The following is a 5,603-nucleotide window of genomic DNA, read 5'->3' on the forward strand; positions in this document are numbered from 1 at the left end:
TGCAGAGCTAATCTGTCGCATGCCCTGTTGACCCCCACTGTCTCTTCATAGCGCTTGACAGGGCAGAATGGTGTCTGTTTATGAAAGCTTACTCCTTTCTTCCTGTCTTCAGGCTAACTCAGCTACCTGCCTCTTTCTGTGACAGCTATCGCAAGACTTGGCACAGCTGCAGCAGGCGTGCACAGATGTAGCAGGCAGAGTTGAAAGCGTGACTTGTCCGTGCCCCAGCTCCTCTTCCACGTGAGTTTCCAAAACCCCAGATCATTTTAAAGTCAGATTGAAAAGAACCTGCCTATCTGTTTTACAAAAGTGAAAATGCTTTGAGCAGAAACATAAAGGAGTCAAAAAATATCTGCTGGTTGCCCCACAGATTACTGACTAGGAAGCCTGTAAATACCAAAGTGGATGTTAAATTTTTTACAAGTGCCTCCGTTAATCCTTATAGAGACCCCAGCATTGTTTCACTTCTTCCAGGGGCATCCTCCCAGAGGTTTCTGTTGGCAGGTACCTGGGCTTAACACCCCCGCACTTCTGACAGCTTTACTGAAGGTTCATTTTTCAAAATGTTGCGTTTGGCACTGACATACAAGCATTTATTGAAAATATTAAATATGCTACAGACCTGACTTAGGCTAAGGTATTTTCATAAATATTTACACAGTTTTTATTATGCATGGGGTAAGCGTAGACATGAGACTCCCCCTGCACAGCTTTGTTACTTCTGTAAAGAATACCTTTTTTCACCCAAACACACATCTGTTCAAGAGGATTTTATTTTTCCCTTTTGCTCTCTTCTCTGCAGTTGTTGGCCTGAAGCACGTTTCTTCAGGGTAATTGCAAGCAAGCTCTTACAGCTTGACCATAGGTAGCATTGAAAACCTGTGAGGGTATTTTCATGCTGCAGGTGGACTGAAAAGAGAACTATTTTGCACAGACACAACTATCCAGCCTTATGTTCTGTGCAGCAGATGAGACCCTGATTCTGCCATTTTAAATTTAACTTTCTGAAGGAAAATACTTTTGAAGTGAGACATCCTCTACATGCTCTGAACTGAAGTGTTTAAAACTGAAAGATAAACCAAACAAAACACCTCTGCTGCTTTCAGCCGTTTGATTTCCTAAGGCTAGGGGAAGTATTTCTCAGTATATCTTCACTGTGTGGTTAATCCTGGCTGTTACCCAGGCTTTAGCTGCACTCCCAACATGAGCCTCATAGAAAGTTGCTTGACTGCGGTTTAGAGGTGCAGTAGAGGGGGAGGGGTTAGAACAGGGGTCAGTAGCGTTTTTGGGCTGAATGCCAAAAAAACCCACAAACTGGACTTCTCAGACGTTTATATACTAGGGACGGATGGTGGCGGACCCATGAGGGGCCCAATCCTTCTTGGTTGTGCTCCCCAAAGCACACAAGCAGCCACTGCCAGCAACAAGCCAGGGCTCCCAACCTCGGTACAGCAACTTGTAGCCACATGGCTGCCTGCTGCAAGCAGTCCAGGCTCTGAGCAAGCCCCTGCCTCCTGTCATGGAGCCCTGGCTGCTTGCAGCAGGCAGCTGTGAGCATGCAAGAGGCTGCACTGGGATCCAGAGCCCCAGCCTTGGCTGGTTCCTAGCAGTGGTCAGTACTGTAGCAAGGGAGGGGTGAGTGGGGTAACCACCCCAGGTGCCAAAGTGAAGGGGCACCCACAGGCGCTGTCCAGTTAGAGCACAGCACGAGCTGGAACTGCAAGCAGCTTGTTTGGGGGAGCAGAGGGAGGGTGGTGGCTCCTGCTGCTTTGTGCACACCCTGGCAAGCATGGCGGGGCATGTGCCCCCCCCCCCGATCTGTGTGCGGGACAAGGGCAGGCTGCTGCAGTGAGCTGTGAGCTTGCCCTGGGCACCAGACTTCCTTGCTCCAGCATTGGCAGTGGCTGCACATGTGCCTTGGGGAGCACAGCAAGGAAAGGGCCGAGCCTGCACGGCACCTGGCCCCTTTCCCACCGTGTGCTCTGAAGCACATGCCGTGAGCAGCCTGGATCCGTGGTGGCAACAGCTGCACAAGTGCCTTGAGGCAAATGTCAGGGAAGGGGCCAAGGTTGTGCTACTCCAGGCCCCTTCCCTGCTGTGTGCCCTGAGGCACACGTGCAGCTGCTGGTGGCCACAGAGCCAAGCCAGGGCTCCAGATGCCAGTGCACCAATTGCAGCCTCCTGGCTGCCTGCCACAACCGGCCCAGGCAGTGGGCAGCTGCTGCCTGCCACGGAGGCTGGGCTGCTTGCAGAAGGGCTTGCAGCCAGGCTCAGTGGCTGGTGGCAGCTGCTCAGAGCCCAGGCCGACTGGCATGCCAAGCAAAATGACCTCATGTAGCATGCCTGCTGCGGGTTGCCAGCTCCTGAGTTAGAACCTTGGCTCTGCTTTAGCAGAGGCTGGAACTGCTCACTTTGCTGTGAGGACATGGCCAAGATATACCAAGTTCTGATAGTCCTCCAGTGCCATTTCTAGGTTTCCTCCTGTAGGACAGGAATTTTGCAGTTGACTAAGAAAGAGTCCTAAGCCTCCCAACACCAAGAGGCATGGCACCTGCCTCAGGTACACACACATTAAAGTGGGTAAGCCTTTCCTGTGAGGAAGCTTGCACCTGGGTTTTGGCTAACCAGGAACCAGGAACCAGTCACCATGGTTAACTGTGAAATAAAGACTTATCCTTAAAGGCTGCAGGGATTAAGTCTTACACCATTTTGGAGAAGCAAGTAACAAATGGTAGTATATATTAGATCTGAATTTCAAATATTTTCTTTTAAATGCATTCTTGTCACAGTTTTTATATTTGTGTTATTAAAAATGGTTTTGTCATCTGTACTGTTGTTGTAATAGCCTGCTCTTCTCTTTTGCTCAAAGGTCCCTTGGAGTAAAATGGGGTTGAATCTACGAGATGCTTCAATGTTGTGACTTCTGTCGACTGCACTCCTTCAGTCTGGGACTGGAGGTCCTTGCTGAGCCCCAGGTGCTGTGGCAAGATTGGCACTAGTATCTGAATGAGTTAATTTAGTGCTAGTTCAGTTATCCTTGCACTAGGCTGCAGTCATTTCTGTTATTTGATCCATGCTCACGAGGAGGAGGGTAAAATGGGACTGTTTCCAAATGTATATGTGCTTTAAAGTTGTGTTATGGATTAGAAAGCTGTATGTAAGTGTGTTGCAGAACTCACAGTGGCAAGTGCTACTAGGTGAGCTTTCTGTTCTAGCTACAGTTTTCATCTGATTACAATTTAGCCCCCAAATATTTTTAAAAATGAAAGTACATCACGCTTGGTTTCCTATTTGGAGGTGAATTTGCTTACACTCAATTGGAGCTGTGACATTTCAGAGTTTTGTGCAAGGAGTCATTCTCCTTTGTGTGCGGGGACTTTTTCCAGCTACACTTAGTGTACAGCACCAGCCTAACAACTTCCAGCATAGTACCACTTGCTGCTGAAAAAGTGCAATGCCTCTGTGCCATGCCATTCCCTAGTGCTAGGGACGTGATCTGAGTATAGAGTGCTCCAGCAATTTTTAGCTGCTGCAACAACCAGAATGAATTGAGGGGGGGCAACCTCAGGGCTGTTCAAAATTTATGCACAGTGCCAAGCTGGGTAGCACAAAGCTAGCTTTCCATTCATGCACTAAGCAAAGTTTGGCTGGTCTGGAGAACAGGACCCTCTGTCTATAGAATAAAAATACCTCCTAATATTCGGAAGCCCAAAATAACACTGCTTGAAGGTAGATTTTCCTTAGCTCAATAATGACCCTAACTGTTAAAGAACAAAAAGTTATCTTTCTTCCTGAAATGGACTTTTGCACCAAAAAATTAAAAAAGCTTTTATTAAATGCTTTTCTTTGTTGGTCCTTTTCAGATATTTAACAATTTTCACATCAGGCTTTGCAATTATGCATTTTGCCTTAGTGCACTTATGCATTATGCATCTTTAATTTAGCTATTGTATAAGTAAAATTCTACTTTCATTCTAAGACCCTATTTAAGTGGCTTATTGTTTTATAAAGGTATGTTTGGCAGGTGAAATTTCTCATGTTTTTAAGTTCAGAGGTAAAGTGTGTGTGTGTGTAAGAGCGAGAGAGAAAGAGAGAGCGAGCGGGCGCAAGCCTGAAGAAAACCTAAAAAATTATCTAGTGCTTTTGAGGACAGGATCGTCAAATAGATGCAAATGCATTTAACATAATCATAATGTCAAGATTTAACATGGCTTCCCTAAAACATTTCTAATTATGTCATATGTTCTCGCCCCTTTTACTAGTGTCTCTCATTTAGAGCACTGCATAGGCTGTGGAGCTGTACTGTTAGACCATTAGATTCAAGTTCCATGTCTTCAAGGTTTTGCATAAGCTCATTTGTTTCAGTGATCTGTTGTGCTTTTGGGCCCCTGACTTGCCATATTTGGCCCAGTCTTCCCTTCCAACAGTTCACATTTCAATTTATTTATATAGTCCTAGTGGAGGACCCATTTAGGAAAAATATACTGTTTTTATTCTATATTATTTACTGGCGGAAAAAATCACATTTCCCATACTACTATGTGATCAGGAAATCCAAAGCATATGAATCAAGTGCTAGTATCAAGTGGAGTGTCCCCAGGGTCTGTCCTGGGACCAGTTTTGTTTAATATCTTCATTAACAATCTGGAAGATGGGATGGAGTGCATCCTCAGCAACCTTGCGATTGACACCAAGCTGGGGGGAGTAGTAGATATGCTGGAGGGCAGCCTAGGATTCAGAGTGACCTAGACAAATTGGAGGATTGGACCAAAAGAAATCTCATGAGGTTCAACAAGGACAAATGCAAACTCATGCACTTAGGACGGAACAATCCCATGCACTGCTACGGGCTGAGGGCCGACTGGCTAAGCAGCAGCTCTGCAGAAAAGAACCTGGGGGTTACAATGGACAATAAGCTAGATATGAGTCAACAGCATGCCCTTTTTGCCAAGGTGGCTAACAGCTGCATTAGTAGGAGTGTTGCCAGCAGACAGAGGGAAGTAATGATTCTGTTGTATTCTTCACTGGTGAGGCCACACATGGGCTAGGCACAGAAGTTACACATAAACTGATTTAAGTAACCAAGAACTAGTTTAAACCCATAACAGAATAGAAAAAAGGGGAAAAAAAAGTGGGGGGGTTGCGCTGTATGTTAGGGAATAGTGTACCAGTTCTACCTTCCAAATGGGACCAGAGGAAGGCTTAACTAAGACCCTGTGGGTCAAGCTCGAAGGAGGGCGAGGGGAGAGGGATCTGGTGGTAGGGGTTTACTACAGACCACCACATCAGGAGGAAGAGCTGGATCTGGAATTCTCCAGGCAGCTGGGAGAGGCTGCACATGCAAAGGATGTTGTGGTCATGGGTGATATGAATTACCCTGACATCAACTGGGAGGAGCAGTCGGCCAGGTCTAGCCACTCATGAAGGTTCCTGACGTGCGTCCAGGACCTACACCTTGTGCAGGAGGTACTCGTCCCCACTAGGGGAAACGCCATACTGGATCTGGTGTTAGCCTCTGGGGATGACCTAGTTGGGGAGGTGCTAGTACAAAGGAGGCTAGGGGACAGTGATCATGAAATGATCCAGTTTGCTATTCAGAGAAA

General features: G+C 46.7%; 1 long non-coding RNA gene across 1 annotated transcript; it reads left to right on the top strand.

Moving 5' to 3' along the window:
• Positions 1-44: 44 nt before the first annotated feature.
• LOC109319258 lies at positions 45-3,678 on the top strand. The gene is made up of 2 exons (XR_002103441.1): positions 45-240; positions 2,870-3,678. It is a non-coding gene; the product is annotated as an uncharacterized LOC109319258 (long non-coding RNA).
• Positions 3,679-5,603: the final 1,925 nt, after the last annotated feature.

The sequence above is a fragment of the Crocodylus porosus genome, unplaced genomic scaffold (assembly GCF_001723895.1).
Source record: "Crocodylus porosus isolate Cpor-Errol unplaced genomic scaffold, CroPor_comp1, whole genome shotgun sequence".
Taxonomy (NCBI): Eukaryota; Metazoa; Chordata; order Crocodylia; family Crocodylidae; genus Crocodylus; species Crocodylus porosus.